This window comes from Nelumbo nucifera, chromosome 8 (assembly GCF_055504915.1).
Source record: "Nelumbo nucifera cultivar China Antique chromosome 8, China Antique-T2T, whole genome shotgun sequence".
In the NCBI taxonomy this organism is placed as follows: Eukaryota; Viridiplantae; Streptophyta; class Magnoliopsida; order Proteales; family Nelumbonaceae; genus Nelumbo; species Nelumbo nucifera.
The window spans coordinates 19,467,046-19,484,541 of record NC_142656.1 but is presented as its reverse complement, the minus strand read 5'-3'; the positions used below and the strand labels follow the sequence as shown (position 1 = coordinate 19,484,541).

General features: G+C 35.3%; 3 non-coding genes across 3 annotated transcripts; all 3 read right to left on the bottom strand.

Moving 5' to 3' along the window:
- Window positions 1-5,541: 5,541 nt before the first annotated feature.
- Window positions 5,542-5,701, bottom strand: LOC148789706 (U1 spliceosomal RNA). The gene has a single exon (XR_016079987.1). It is a non-coding gene; the product is annotated as a U1 spliceosomal RNA (small nuclear RNA).
- Window positions 5,702-7,636: 1,935 nt separating this feature from the next.
- On the bottom strand, window positions 7,637-7,832 carry LOC148789705 (U2 spliceosomal RNA). The gene has a single exon (XR_016079999.1). It is a non-coding gene; the product is annotated as a U2 spliceosomal RNA (small nuclear RNA).
- A 3,606-nt stretch (window positions 7,833-11,438) lies between these two features.
- Window positions 11,439-11,634, bottom strand: LOC148789704 (U2 spliceosomal RNA). Its single transcript, XR_016079995.1, has one exon. It is a non-coding gene; the product is annotated as a U2 spliceosomal RNA (small nuclear RNA).
- Window positions 11,635-17,496: the final 5,862 nt, after the last annotated feature.

Genomic DNA, 17,496 nt, shown 5'->3' with positions numbered 1-17,496 from the left:
AACACATCAACCAATGTATATATAGGGTAAAATACAAACACCTCCCCTGTGTTTTCACTTTAATAAAAATCTCCCCTATACTTTTTAGAAAACATGCAACTACCTCCCTTTCTCAGTAGAAAAGCCGATTTAATGTGCATGATTTTTTAAAATGCTTATTTTACCCTTATGCCTAGATGTAGATTTATTAAAATATCCTTCAAAACATTGCTTATTTTTTCTCAAGAATTGAGGACCAGAGTTGTCGGTCTTCTCCTGTAAAAGACAAAAATGTCCTTACTTGTTGATTAAAATTTCAAAACATGCCCCTTCTCATCACCCATGATCTCCATCATACATTAGTTATTCTTCATTATCATCCTTTCATTTTCCCTCCATTAGAGATGTTTGCACCAAAAAGAAAAAAGCAAAGTTACAATTTTGTCCATTTTTAGTATTATTTGATGGATGGTTCAGGAATGCAAGTATTATTTCATTATAAATGAAAGGAGTGTGTGGTGGAATCACTCTGAGTTTATTTGATTTTGATATTTGTTTCTCTATCTGAACCAAATATGTGTGGAGGAGCTATCATCTCCGATTTCATTGCCGTGAAGTATAGTCATAATTTGGTGTTGCAAGACCTCTAATCAGAATTTGACACCATCTTCGATCTCATGGGCTTCGACTTCAATGACAAAGATTTTTCTTTTTCTTCTTCTTCTTCAACCCATCCAAGCAAAGGTGAGAATCATCTTCTAAACAGTTAGACTGGGGTTGGTTTTAAGAGCTTTTAACAGCAAATTAAATGTATTTTCTCTTGGAATGTAGAAACTGGTGATAAGACTAAAAAAAGGAGAGTAGTTGGAGCAGATCAAATCAAGGGTAAAAACAGCCAGAAAGAATATTATTTACAGGTTAGTCCATAGCTGTACAACAGCAAATACTTATGCTAATGGACGCTATAGTCATTAGAATACGCCATCTATTAGAGAAATGACAAAGCCAGTTTCTGAAGCTTGGTGTCAAGGCTTGTGGTTGCAATGGTTTATCTTATACTCTCAATTACACGAGTAATTCATTTTTTTTTATTTCATCTATATGTGTTAATTTGATTATGGTGTTCTAACTTTTGATGAAACATTTGTCTTTATGAAATCTATAAGGTCGATGATTGCTTGAAAAGTAGAAAAGATGCTCGAAGCACAGAGGGCATTTAGATCTTCATTACTGCCTACCAGAAGCACAGAAGATCCTTGATTACAGAGCACTTGATCTCCAAAAATTCTACCCAGATGCTTCCGTTTACTACAATGGTGGATTCCGTACCGTTGCTAATCCACTAAAACATTTTCAAGACACGCTAAGGAGACTCTAGAATTGATTAAGGCCATGGGTATGTGACATGGCAAACAAAAGACGGTGAGACAAACTAGAGAGAGAGAGAGAGGGCTGGCAGATTTGGTTCTCATTTCTCAGAAGAAAATGAATAGTGTTTTGGAGGTTATTTTAATAATTTTACATCTAAATAGATAGGCATAAGGGCAAAATAGGCATTTTAAAAAAACAAGCACATTAAATCGGCTTTTCAACTGAGGAAGGGAGGTAGTTGCATGTTTTCTAAAAAGTACAGAGATGTTTTTATTAATGAAAACACTGAGGAGGTTTTTATGATTGTCAAAAAACTCAGGGGAGGTTTTTGTATTTTACCCTTAATCTAAAGATATATTAGACCCATGAAGATGAACAAGATCCATAAAATAAAGAGTCCAAGACACAAATCAAAAAGCCGCAATTGTATTTCCTTATCAAAAAAAAGGACTACTGTATTCTAATTACTCTAGGAATTTTTCTACATCTATTCTCTTTTTACCTTTGTAGCTACCAAAAAAAATTAATTCAATGTGTTTGTCTTCTTAAAAATTATTAAGGTGCAGTTTGGAAAGAGTACAAATGCAAATATGTACAGCATAAATACATACAAAACAATACACTATATACGTACAAATACAAATATGTAGAGTGCAAAATCTGTAATTTGTATTATTGTATGTATTTATACTGTACATATTTGTATTTGTACTCTTTCCAAACTGAGCCTAATGTAATAACGTAACTTCGTAAATAATATGTTGTATTTTTACAAATAATGAAGTTGTTATTTACCTTAACTAATAATTTAATAATATAGTATCAATTTAAAGAAATATAAGATCTTATTAAAATTTCTAAGATACATAACATATCATTGCATTGCATAAATCCTAATTACTAAAATAATTATTTTATCCTATTGTATTTATTTAACTTATCATAAAATTAAAAATAATCATTTTTTACATAAGATGTTGATGGATCAATGGATTTGACAAACCATCCATAGACCCATTTTATAGTTCTTTCCTACAATCAACACCATTTAAAATAATTTTTATGACTTTCTGACTTTCCAAATTCCATAGATCCACTAATACACGTAAAAACATCATAAACCCTACAATAAATCAATATATCATTGTATTTCGAACACAAAAATATGTAGATCTACTATTTAAGAATTAAATGGAAAAAAATGTATGCATGTACATGCATGTGTGCATGAGAGAGGCCACTTTGTAGAAGAAAAAATGCCAAAAGTTAGAACTTTATCTAATCTATCCCTCCAAATACTTTTATACATGCATACATACATGGGAAAGTAATCAATATATACATGCATATACACATGGGAAAGTAATCTATACTTTTGGGTAGTGACTTCATAAATCAACACTCAAGTTCAAGTTCATCCCATTCACAATTTGAGTGGCTGAGATAATAAAATTGCAAGATTTTAGAGACTCAATAAGAGAGAGCAAAACGATCTATTAAAATATACAAAGTGTAGCTTTGAAATTTTTGAATGTTTCACGGCACACATGACATCATGTGCTCCAGTAACTGATGAAATGCTAATGGTTGGACTTGAATATTAATTTCTGAAATTACAGGGTGTTTCACTCAACTTCCTAAACTTCATTTTGCTCCAAATTCCCACCTAAATGAATCATAACAGATCAAATTAGAGGTATATTCAAATTCAATTTGTTAAGGTTAATTTATTGAATATCCAGCATAAATGGATTGGATCAATTTTCGACCATTTGCAACCCAAGAGAGAGAAAGAGCCTACATGTTTCAAATGAAATTCTCATTTTCAAATTTTTATTAAACTTTTGTCTTTTGTACTTCCTTTTTGGCTGAGAAACCTTTTAGCATTTTATGCAAGTTTCCAAAAGATTAGAATTACCAAGCTTAATGACATCAACCTCATTTGAGCTCTCATTCCCATGTTCAAAATTTCGATACGTATTGGGGCCTTTCCGACATGCCCTTACAGGGGGTGTTTCTAATTGGCGAATAGTTCAGGGGGTAGACCGGCATTAAACCTGCCCCTCTAAACTAGATTCGAAAAAAAAAGTACTGATACAGGCCAATACACCTATCTACTGTATCGATATTTTGAACCTTGCCCATTCCCTCATTCTTCCTACCGATGATGTAATGCCCTTGTGTAACACTGAAATTTGTAAATTTATTGAACGGAGTTCGACTTTGACAACTAGAGACGAGGACCTTTAGAGGGATAATACTTTCCCAATTGAAGATGAAAAGTGGTGATTGGTGGTTGGTGGTTGGTTCTACTCATGATTCACATTAGATCCAAAAGCATAACAATAAATCCATAAATCTATTAATACAAGTAAAAACATCACAAGTCCAATGATAAATCAATATATTATTTCATTTTAGACATCTAAATATATATGTAGATCTACTATTGAAAGAATTAAATTGGAAAAGAATAAGTCTTCCTCTTTTTCTTGATTCCAATGGTTTTTTTTTATCTTTTTAATGCATGATTTCAAGTGTTTTTGCAAATGACAATTCTTCCACAGGCATCTCTAGTGTTTCTAAGATTAGGTCTAGGTTTTGTGTCAAAGCACATCTTACGTCTAGCCCATATGTATATATGTATGTATGTATAATAAAAGCCACTTTATCTAAAATGCCAAAGGTTAGGACCTTACCTAATCTAGTGAGGACCTATACAATGTATAGGCTTTGTTTAGAAAAATTGAAGTAGAAATAACCTAATGAAATTCCCAATTGAGCTCAACCAATATAAGTCCATCCAAAGAGTTATTTTTAGGTTATATATTGTTTGATGAATTTTTATTATTTCCAAATTTATTTTGTACTAATAAAAATTAGCTTTAAAATTAACAATTTATTAATTAATTATTATTAAATTATACTATTTTATGCATGATTTTCAAAACCAGACCGAATTGGATGGTTGGACCGGAAAAACTAGGAACCGGTCAGGTGACCGGTTCCGTTTTCCCCCAAAACCATTGATTTTGGTCAGCGAACCACTGAACCAGGCGGTTAACCGTTTGAACGGTTTTGACCGTTTTTTACTTTTTTGAATTTTTTTTGTCAGAACGGGCCGAGCGTTCGGTTCGAATGGTCAGACCGTTTAACCCGGTAATCAGACCCCTGACCGGTCGATCACTGGGTCGGTTTTAAAAACCATGGTTTTATATATAAATTAATTTTATTTAAAATTAATAAAACCAATTACAAAAATTATTCTTTAGTTTTTATTAATTTCTAAATTTTATTATTATTTTATTTAAATTTATTAGTTTATATGGAATTTATGTGGATTTCTATTTTTAATAATTTATATTAATTATATTTTTTATTAATATTATGACATCTTCAATTAATATTAGTTACTTTTATTATAATTACCATAAAGGTATGGAATTAAGCCTATCCGTACTTTTCCGTAAACTATGTGGATTACTCAAAATAGATCCGAGCCAACCTGATTGAAAGGTTAGTCGAACCTTCTTAGATCTGATTGTATTGGTTACATTTCACACTTTCCAAGAAATCAGCTTGATAATTAACTATAAGCACGTTATGATTAAGTTAGAGTTTCTATAACAAGTAGAACTTTTGTTTTTAATGGATCCCATTAAATTTCCAGGTTTCGATTCATTCCTGACCAAATACGTGTGGAAAAGCCATGTTTTTCGGTTGATACTGTAATCCCCAAAAGCAAGATATTCTTCTTTGTTTCCCTGATAATAGACAGATTCAGCTGTTCTGTAAATGCAATACAATAAATTTTAAATCTGTAAACAAATTACCAAGATTCAGCTGTGTATCGAAAATGTTTCTTCTTGAGGCTAAATAAATAAAAACTTGAAGATAAAATCATTGACAGGAGCCACGCGAACACTTACCTCCAATACCACAAATTATGACATACACTTTCCCACTTGGGGTCTTGAGGAGATGTTAACACCAGCCTCTACACCATGGACCTCCATTCAGGAATGTTTTTCTTCTATATCTCTATTCATATATGACTCTCTCCTTCTAATTAAACAATGTGGGATAAAAACCACACCAAAAATATACCAGCTCCTGTCCAAGTGGTCATGGGTCTCACGTAGCAAGTCTAAACCTTCATCGTTGAGAAAAATCTCAAGATTAAGAATTGTGTAGGGGCCGCGCGAACGCGTACCCCCGCTATCACAAATTATGACGTACACTCTCCCACTTGGGGAGATGTTAGGCGGGCACCCCTCCCTAGTGCAATGGAGGTCACCAACCTAGGCCATGAATCTTCTTGATCACTCATTGACCCCGTCCAGGTAAGTATGTTTTTGTTTTCTTCTTTATCTTTATTTATACACTTTCATCTTCCTTGCTTCTTTCCTAATTAGCCGATGTGGGACAAAAACCAACAAATTTCTCTAACTGTACTCCAGATACTCCATCCTCCCGTGACAAACCTCTTTCTTGCACTTGTAAGATCAACTATGGTCCGCTTTAATGGATAGCCGATGTCTTGCATGGGGTCCCACCAAGTATAAAGAAATGGATGACTCGGTTCTTATACACGGAGCTTTCAGGACTACATATGGAGGATGGAAGGAAACCCAATTGTAATTAATATACCATATTAATCACTCCCTTTTCTTTACCAGAAAATTAAAAAAAAAAAAAAAAACAACCACTCCCTTGATAAGGCAGAAAAGTTTCATAAGAAATGGGAGAAGGGTTTATTGTATGCAAGGATAGATTCGAGCTGAACCGAATATTTGGCTATTCAAACTCGATTATCGGACATTTCTGCTCATGCAAAAGTTTTACTTTGGCACCAAACATGATAACCCTCATCAGAAAGGTGTGCTCTCTTCCCGTTTTACCTTGGTATAGGCTGAGGGGTTTTGTCCTCTCTTCTGAGGTCTTGGCATTCAAGGGTTTTGCTTGTCAAACTAGTTGTAATTTCTGCCATTCAGCTACTAAGTCTGTTATAGTGTCATGCATCTTTTCTTTAACTATCCCTTTTCTCAGGCTATCTAGTTTGCTTCCCCTATGGGGAGCCTAGTGTTTGAGGGTCATTCTTCTATGGTTAATCTTATTTTAAGTGCTTTTCAGTGCCTAACCTCCCAAAGATAGGGTCTCTTTCTTTTCCTGGGTGGTTATTATTGTTTATCATATCTGGTGGTTTAGGAATGATCTTTTGTTTAGAGGTAAAGTCTGGCCTGCCCAAAAAGTTATGACCTGTATTGTAAGAGCCATGAAGGATGGCATCTTTACTTCTAGTTTGGAAAACCTGGATAATCCAAGGAAAAGACTCTTGTAACCACTATTTGGAGCAATTTAACAAATAATGGTGAATATATCTTCTTCTACGATGGAAGTTTAAGTAGTAGTAGTAGTAGTGACCTAGGGTCATATGCTTTTGTGTGCCTATCTAATAATGGTAGCTTTCTGGATACTATAAGGGGGAAATCTCGGTTGAATGGCTTAGTGCTAGGAATGGAACTGAGCGCTATCCGAGCTGCTGTTTTGTTTGCTTCCAGGAACAATCCCAAAATTATTACCATACTCTCAGACTCTTTGCTTGCTGTAAATATGTTAGAGTCCGGGGGTGATGGTACTACCCCGGATCTGTGGCATTTGGTGGATCGCATAAGTTTTTTTGTTACTTTTAAATTCATTCCTAGGAATAGGAATGTATTGGGCCATGAAACACTACCCTTTTTTGAGGACTATGTTATATGATTTTCTATTGGAATGGTAATTTTACTTAGCATTATATTATATGTATATATAGAAGTTCAGATACTAAAGTGGCACTTGAATGCCCTAAAGTGAGACTACCCCCAAAATACTGAGTACCTATATGCAATTTAACCTAGAAAAAAAATTAGATCAGGTTGGGATAGATCCATTTTTCCTATGACAGCATATCTGAGCACTTAAAAGAGATCCTACATGTTAACACCCTTTATTCATGTGGCCAATCTCAGCCTAAAGATGACTACCATCTATTTAGAACAAATCGTATGAATATATGATATCAGATTAAGAAATGATTAAAAAGATGAATTTTAATGTTTGACAACAAAATAGATTTTTTGATGGTACAGAGCTTACATGGACAGCTTGATAGAATTAGATGGATGAATCAGCCCAATACTAGTGGGCCGTCCAAAACCATGTTTAACGTGTGGCCCACAAACTTGTGGTTTAGAACTTAGAACAAGTCCCGTGCATAATAAGAAAACCTAAGAGCAGGAATTGGTGGGGGTGCACCAGGCCCGTGTAGTAGTGCAACGCACGGGCGATGCTTGAAGGCCCCAGTAGCAAGCTAATGAGGTGGGCCTTTCCCCAAAAAAAATTAATTTAATATCATGTGGGCCGATGGCCCACGTATCAGATATTAAACTGATAAGAACAGATACTACACTTGATCTTAGCCAAAAGGCCGAGAAAGGTATGCTTGGCGTTTTATCTCAATTTGGATTTTATAATTCAGTTCTCCTTGCCACCTCTCTCCTCCTCTCCCATGTGGGACAAAAATCTCAGCTTTCAGACGCTAAAGCCCACTAATACCAAGAATCTCTCTCTTTCTTCTATGTTGCACCTACTACGAAATGAGACAATCTGGATTCAGCCAGAGGGATGTTGGGAAGGTGAAATGTTTGTTAAGTTTAATTGGGAATTTTAAGTTTAATTAGTCTTTAATTTGTTTTATTTAGTCTTTACTTTTTATTGTTTACTCTTTAAATTATTAAATGTTCAAGTTTTTTTATTTTATATTTAAAATTTTAAGGTTAATTCTTTAACTTTAGCATTTTTCATGTGTCTTTTTTTTATTTTTTTAAATTTCAATTTTTTTTTGGGATGATCCGAATTGACCCATGGGTCAACCTTAACCCAAACATTTAAGGTTAGGGTCTAGCATTTGATAACCCAATCCGAAATTCAACCCGATCCAAAATCAACCCAAAGTGTATTGACCCAACCCAATTGCCAAGTCTACTCCACTCCCATATCTACTAACTTGTGGTCTATGTTCTCCTAACTTGCCGGGCGTTATATGGCCTAAGACCACTTGGATGAGGGATGAGTAGCACCTAAAAGAGTGTAATCACTAACGTAGTCATCTCTAATTGGCTCAAAAATGTGAAAAGCTAAGAAATTTCCTTAACATGAAAAAGCTTCACCACCTTTGGTTCAAGTGAACCTCCAAACTTGTTACCTATTCAAAACTTTGGTTCAAACCATCTGTTCCTTGTATTAGTATTTAGGTAATAGGTTTATGGATCTTGAGGTTTTAATATAAACTTTCCTAAACTAAAAGGTTTTGATATAGAATTTACAGAAGGAAACCATGCCACTTGAAATATTCAACCTTCTTCATCAAATGAGATCAATCCTCAACTTCAAATCTCACAGTTTTGATCTAATGATAGATAAATTAAGGCTCACTCAGCCGCCTCTACTGGGATCATCAATTTTCAATTACTACAAATTTGCGAGGAATCCTAGAATTCTAAAAATCAGCAGACAATCGGCCCGTCAACCTAAAAACTGATGGCCAGAAAAATTCCACTTCCGGATCATTTTTTAAAACGTTGATTCAACCTAATGACCATTTAGACCTATCCCCAACTTCAAATTTCAGTGTTGAGCTAATGAAAAATGAATTATATAGGGCTCACATTCTCTACTCAGCATAACCACCTCTGCTGGGATCATCAATTTCAATTGCTACAAATTTGTGAGGAATCCTTAGCAGCAGTACATCTGCAATGTAATATGGATATGGTTTTCATGGGTCTCATCATGTTAGTACACATAAGGTGCAGCACAGTTCAGCCAACCAAACACAAAAATTAATGCAAAATTTTCATAGTAATTAATCCACTTACTTAATTGGCAGGTATATAAGCTTGGATTAAGATATCTTCATCTTTTGCAAAAGTCACAACAATACAGGATGCTTTCTGTTTGGTGGATAAAGACTAAAGAGTTAAGAAAATGCAAAGGAATCTTGGTAGGGTGAGGTTAGGTCAGGTTAAGGATTACAATTTTTGTATGTATCACGTATCGATGGATCACTGATACAGAGAATTAATAGGTGTTTCGGGGTTTGGCCCGTTTTAGAGGGTAGAGAGGTCTTATTCCGACCCTTAAACAGGTTTGAAAAATAAATAAATAAAAAACTGTAGAGTGTGCTGTTACAAAGTCTAATACACCCAGAATACCGGATTATATGTATGCTTTTAACCTTGTGAATAAACCTACGCTGTGTTTGGTTGCAATGCAAGTAAATTTGCACTGATGTAAAACTATGGCAGTGTAAATGATTTGAGTGTAAATTTTGACTTATTTTTGTTTTAAATTAATTGTAGTTTATTTTGTTTGATTGTAGTACAGTACAAATGAAGTAAATTAATACTTAAAGCATAATAAAGTAATATCCAAAACAAAATTAAAGAATTTGCAATTTTTACATTTGCACTCCTATGCATCTATACTAGTGCAAGTAAATTTGCATTGCAACCAAACACAACCTAAGGCTCAGTATCAAAAGAATACAAATGCAAATATGTATAGTATAAATATATATAAAATAATACAAAATATAAGGTTTTTCATTATACATATTTGTATTTGTATTCCTTTCAAGCTCAATTTGGAAAGAGTACAAATACAAATATATAGAAAATAATACAAAATGCAAGGTTTTGTATTCTACAAATTTGTATGTGTGCTCCTTCCAAACTGAGCCTAAATGACATGGCTGGAGAACAAAAAAGAGGTCTTACTTGTTTGCTTTCTCTTGCAACCCTATTCATGCAAACCACTTTACCCCATCCATGTGGCCAATTTCGGCCTAAAAATCCTTTTTTTTTTGGTAAGGTAAGGAAGAACTACACAAGTCTGGGATAGCTCTACCCCAAAGATCACCCCAACGGTATTTCAAGAACTACACAAGTCTGGCCAATTTCAAGAAGCGGGGGGAGGGAGAAAGAGAAGAAGTTGAGGGGGGCATTAGCATTAGGGGTGTCAACGGTATTCGAAAATCCAATTTTGAATTTAAGATTCGACATAATCGAATCGAATTTGGATATCCTATTCATACCGAATAACTAATCGGATCCGAATTCGGATGACTTAATTCGATTCAATAAATATCCGAATTCGACCAATTATTTAATTCTTATATATAATATATAAAATTTTTAAATGTTTTATATAATTTGTATATATAATAATTAAATTATATAACTAATTTATATATTTGTATAAATAAAATATTTATTTTATATTTATTAATTACCTAAAATAATTAATTAATCAAATTTGAATAGAATCGAATATTTGAATATTTAATCGGATTCGAATTCAATATTACCTAATCTGATTCGAATTCGATCTATTTACACCCCTAATTAGCATCAAGAGCTTTTCGCATAATCCAATCAGCTGCTTGGCTTGGTTCAAGATGGGAATGGGAGTACACAGCTCCAAGCTCCAGCACCTCCGTCAGATGGCTGCATACTTCTATTATTGCAACTTAATCTCCACGGAGTTTCAATCTTCTTCCTGAGGCAAGAAATGACAAAGAGCAAATCTCCTTCGATGCAGTGGCTTGATTGTTGAAGTTTAACACCATGTCGTGGACTTCATTACCATGCTGAAGTTTAATGGTAGTCGAACCTATTGGGTAGGCTTTCATTACCTATCATCTTCCTGAAGTTTAGCCTAAAAATCATTATCAAATTAAAAAAATTATTGAAAAAATAAATTTTGAGAAAAAGCTCCGGTACAATGTGATGTGGGTGTGGACTGTGGAGTGCCGACATGGAATATGAAAGCGGATATGTGGTAAAACCAAAATAGCCCTCCATCGTAGAAAACCATCATACCTTTGTTAAACGAGGCCAAAATAGATTTGATGATTCAGTGTAAAGAGTACACCATGACACAATTTTCCTATTATAGAGGTTAGAAGAATAAGTCCAAAAATGAGATAAATCATAAGATATCACTCTCAAGCGCTACCATAAGAATACTTGAGAATTATGAATTGGTTGGGGTGCGCCAGGTCCGTGCAGTAGTGCAACGCATGGGCGACGCTTGAAGGTCCCAGTAGCAAGCTACTGAAGTGGGCCTTCCCCCAAGAAAAATTAATTTAATATCATGTGAGCCAATGGCCCACGTATCAGATATTAAACTGATAAGAACAGATACTACACTTGATCTTAGCCAAAAGGCCGAGAAAGGTATGCTTTCTTTTGCCTCTCAATTTGGATTTTATAATTCAGCTCTCCTTGCCATTTCTTTACTCCTTTCCCATGTGGGACAAAAACTCAAGCATCCTTTACTAGAAAATGTTAACTAATATTAGAATAATAAGGCCTATGTTCTATGTTTTACTAGCAAGAATCTCATTTTTGTACATTCTATTAAGTCTATGTTTGGTTTGAAGGAAAAGGTAGAAAAAGAAAGGAAAAGACAGGAAAACCTATATAAGGTTTGTAAAAGTTTCCCTACAAACCTATACAAGGTGTGTACATTCTACTAAATGCATACCAACCTATATCTTGGGCATTTAATTCATCTAATTCATGAGAAAACTTGATTCAGCCAGAGGGATGCTCCCTTCCCTTAGTTCTGATTTTCCCCAGCTTCTAGTCTGCTACTCTATCACAACATGTGCACCTTATTCCAGTGCGGAGTCTCACATTTAAAGAAATTTCAGTCCTCCCCACTCTCTTTTCACTTAATTAATAAATTCATACTTTTATTCTCTAGTTACAAGTTACTTAACTGATAAAGCTTGTTTATTGCATTTGTGTTCTAGATTTATGGTATGTTCTCTTCATCACTTTGTTGTATTAAATAATCCTATGCAATACTTGATATTTGGATAAGGATTTATCATATCACTATGCAATACTTGATATTTGTATTAAATAATCCTATGCGAATTAGCATTGTTATAAAGCGTAAAGAAACAAAACTTGTGTTTCTATTTAAGTCTTCAAACTGATATTGCTTGACAGAAATAGAAATGAACCAGCACAGAATGCTAAGCCAGCCAACCAACCAAACCAATTGGACAACACTAGACTAGACAGTGATAAATTGATGTATTTATATTTACCCTTTTCCTTCAGTCCTATTTATATTGGACAACTCTTGTGCTTCTATTTGTATTTGTATTTGCAAGATTCAATGCTAATTCGCATTCAGCACCACTAAGTAGTTTGCAGGAAAAAAGATTATATACATCGTTGAAATTTCTTTTTGGAACACTTCAGAAATAAGTACAGCAAGTGCAGAAATGAGACTATCATCCATGATGACCTGCAAAGCATGAAAAAAGGTACTCTGCTGCTCTGAAATGACCAATTTAAAAGGTGATGTCTTAATTTAATCTCTTCAGGTTAAACAGACCTTGACAATACTGCTGTGGTTTTGAGGTTTTGAGGTTCTAAAAAGACTCTGTTTCAGAGGAATCTGTTTAAGATCCTTTTCTTCTTTGTGTGCATTTTAAGTTTTGAACCCATCAGTTCTCTTTATGAATGGTCTTTTTTTTTTTTTTGAGCAATTTCTAAAGCTAAATTCTAAACATGACTAACCAGACTGCATTTAGAACCATCAATTCCTTCTAAGTGCTTCAACATCTACAACTAGATCTTTCCCATGATTTCATATAAAACTCTTATAATCAATCATTGATTTATAAGAAATTATTTAAGATGACGTTTTGTTGGAGCATTCTCAGCAATGAGAAAAAGAAATAGAATTATAGCCAAAAGCATCTGACATAAAGTCAAATTAAATGGTCAGTAGAGTTCTCTCACCGAACAGATATGTGGGACTCCTATATACAACGATTAGCCTACTCCCATCCAAGACCCTAAACTTCAGTTTAAATTAGGATCCAATATAAACTGATTGTCCAAGTTCAAATTTGATCCCATTAAATGTGATCTGAATTCGATTTGGCTTAAGGTAGGGCAATCTATTGAAAGTCAATTGATCAGACTATCCTTGGAAAAAAGAAATAAAGTTTTTGTTTCATGGAAAACAACCTAAACAAAAGTTCATCTACTCTGAGTTACAGGCTTTGCATTTTTAATATAAACATATGGCAATAAATTGTATTCTCACATTTGGCGATCAATAGAAATTCCAGGTACAATAATCCAACTATCCAAGGATCATAATCTCTTCTGGGCCTGCCTACAAATCAACTATCAACTATAATATCTCCTTCAGTGGAAAACCCAGCTAGCAGACCTATCCTTTTCCAAACATCTCACCGTTTTATGATGTCTCAGCCTCCACAAAATAGCAAAGTACTATGGCGGGGGATCCAGAAAATGGTGGGGGAAAAACAACCTATTGAAGGTTGTCATCCTGAACCGGATAATTTTGGGTCCAGAAATTTCTAGACACTTTGAGATGGTGAAGTACATGCAACACAAGAACTGTCGTCCTTCCTTGCTTAGGGTTGGGATTATGTCCAAAAATATCAAATGTTCTACCACTAGCCTCCATACGGTTAAGAGCGCATAATAATTTTGGTGGGTCCTCCAGAATTTTCCATCACTTCTTGTAACGTCTCACGTATAAGACCATGACAACAATTTATTAAAAATATTCATCTATAGTTTGGTGGGATACTGAAATACGGTGTTCTTGGTTCTTGTTTCAGCCAATGAGATGCCTAAGACGAAGCTGCAGAAGTGTTGTAATGTTCTCATGTTCTTTCTTGTTTGTGAAACACGTGGGTTATGCAAATGAATAACCTTTTGCATCTCCATTTGGTTTGGGGGAATAGGGGTTCCGAACTGGAATCGGAATGGTTCGAATTCCAACTGTTTTGGTAGAACTTGGTAGAATGGCATACCCTCCCCCTCCCTTGGGAATGAGAATCTATTCCACCCAATTCTGATTCCCATTCTAATTTTAATCTTAACCAAACAGGTGGGGGAATAGACCATTCTGCCTCGAATTCCAAGGGATTCCGATTCTGATTCTGATTCCAGCTGTGAACTAGCTCTAAATTCACTACCATCTATCCTTGAATGAAATTTTTTAACCACAAACAGAAAAATAAAAATAAAAAAAGAAAGAAAGCTTTCAAATATAAACACCAGAAATCTTCAGCAACTAAAAGAACACCATAAAACAGTATAAAATTCCAGGAGTTATTTTTGGTCCTATTGACTGATTACAGACAAGTTCTTGTTGACAAGGAAGCAATACATTCCGATGGATATGAGGTCCAGATAAATTTTGACTCTAAAGACAGCAAACTTAGCAAACACATAAAGGAGCCCACCTTGATCTACAATAGTTCTGTTCTTCTATCTCCAGGTTCTGGCTCAGCTCAAAGATTTTTACCACTCAGACAAGGCCAACTGGTTCTCTCTCAACTCAAACAGCCTTATAATCAAAGTTGATGGTGCCTATTAGATAATGTAACATCCAGCTTACGTATCTATCCAATGCATGATAACATCCAGCTCTTGCTTATCCTCATCTACTCAACATTAAAATTGTCCATCATCTTTTCTCTTACGTTATCTTTTATGGTATCAGAGCTCTAGGTCACCATGGTCAGTAACACCAGTTCTACTTCAACCTCCTCTGCTTCAATCCTTTAAACCCAAACCAGACAACTCTAGATCGGAAGGATGTTCACCACAAACCTTGGTCAGCTCGTCACTATGAAGCTAGATCGACATAACTACATGCTTTAGAGATCACAAGTTCTTCTGGCGTTAGATGGTTCGGATCTAATCGGATTTGCTAATGGGTCCTTACCATGTCCACCTCAAATCATTGAAGAAGATGGGCAAAGGATCTCCAACCCAGTGGCAGAAACAAGACCAACTACTACTCAGTTGGATGCTATCCACACAGAGTGTCCTCGGCCAAGTCATCAGCTGCACCACAATTAGAGCTGTTTAGAGCACTCTAGAAAGATTATTTGCCTCCTAGTCCAAGGTTAGAGTCATGCAACTTCATGTAGAACTTATGCACTTGAGAAAAGGCACCATGCCAATGACTAAATATCTACAAAAGGCCAAGAATATTTCAAATAGCCTTTCCATGGCTGGACAACCCATTATTGATCAAGACTTGGTGTAAAACCTTAACTGGTCTCGGATCAGATTATGAAGCCTTCGTGACATTTGTGAGAACTCTAACTGATTCACTTACTTTTGATGATATTCAAAGAATGCTTTACAATCATGAACTCAGATTGGAAGCCCTGAGGGTAAGCACAGATTCTACTATACCAAGTGTCCATGTTGCCCAACGTGGACATCAGCAAGGAGGGTCTAGATTCAATCATAACAAGAACAAAGATCAAGATAATCGACCCAGACAAAACCAGTAAACCACTGGTGAAAATAAAAAGATGAGTACTAATCTTGGACCTTGTTAGATTTGTAAAAAGAAAAACCATACTGCAGAGAACTGTTATTTCAGGTATCACAGAGATGGTGATTTAGACCGGGCAGCAAACTCAATCAATTTTGCTTCCATAGATAATGATGGGAGTTGGTATCCAGATTCCAAAGTTACAAATCATCTAAATTCAGAGCTCAGTAACTTGAAACTTCACTCCTCTTACAGTGGGACAGATTAGATTCGAACTATAAATGGAGCAGGCTTGAAAATTAAGAATGTTGGTTCTTCTTGCATATAGTCTTCTTCACAACCTCTCATTCTTAAAAATGTGTTGCATGTTCCAGAAATTACCAAACATTTGTTATTAGCTGCTCAGTTTTCTATAGACAATGATGTGTTTTTTGAGTTTCATCATCGTTTCTTTGTTGTGAAGGATCGACAAACGAAGAAGATCCTACTGGAAGGGCCGATTAGTAATGGTCTCTATAAACTGCCGAATGAGCAAAAATCCCAAAGTACAAAAAATCTTGCTCTTGTAGGAGAAAGAACTTCAATGGATCTTTGGCATCGGCATTTTGGACATCCAGCACCCAACATTGTTAAACAAGTAGTATTCAAGAATAAATTGCCAGTTAGCTCCGTTAAATCATTAAGCTTTTGTTCTTTCTGTCCCATGGGTAAGAGTCACAAGTTACCCTTTTCAGCTAGTTCACCTATTGTTACTACACTATTACAATTGATATTTGCAGACATTTGGGGACCTGCTCCCATTGCTTCTCATGGTGGTTTTAAATATTATATAAGTTTTGTTGATGTTTTTAGTAAGTACTTGTGGATTTTTCCTCTCAAATTAAAGTCTAAAGCCCTAAATGTTTTTATCAAGTTCAAGACCAATATTGAAAATATACTTGGATGTTCTATTAGGGCCCTACAAACTGATGGCGGGAAGTTCTCTTCTTTTCGCCCCATTCTTGAGCAATGTGGTATATCACATAGGCTAAGTTGCCCTCACACCTCTGAACATAATGGTTGTGTTGAAAAAAGACATAGGCATATAATTGAGATTGGTTTAACTTTGCTAGCACAAGCATCCGTACCTATGCGTTTCTGGTGGGAATCTTTCTATGTTGCTGCTTATTTATGCAATAGAATGCCCAGTAAAGTCATTGGATATGTCTCACCATGGAAGAAACTTTTTCACACCAAACCAAATTATTCATTTTTTAAGGTTTTTGGCTGTGAATGTTTTCCTTACTTGAGACCTTACAATCAGCATAAGATGAATTTCAGATCCACCCCCTGCATTTTCATGGGCTACAATCCAGAACATTATGGCTATAGATGTCTTCATCTTGCAACTAGACGATGGTACATATCTCGCCGTGTATTATTTAATGAAACACACTTTCCTTTCAAGGACCTGCCCTCTTCCATCACACTAGTACAGCAATCATCTCAACCGGCCCCGCTACCCATCACCTCAATTATTTTACCCAAACCCAGTTTCACCATTAATACACCATCAGCTATCTCCGATAGCTCTCCCACTTTGACCAATAATGAAACCTCTCCTCCCCCTTTCCTTTCTTCATCTCCTACCGTTGACCATGCTCCATCATCTTCTCCACCTCACTTACCTTCATTACCTATATCAGCACCACCTAACACCTCTATCATTCATCAACCTCCACCACCCTCCAACACACACCCCAT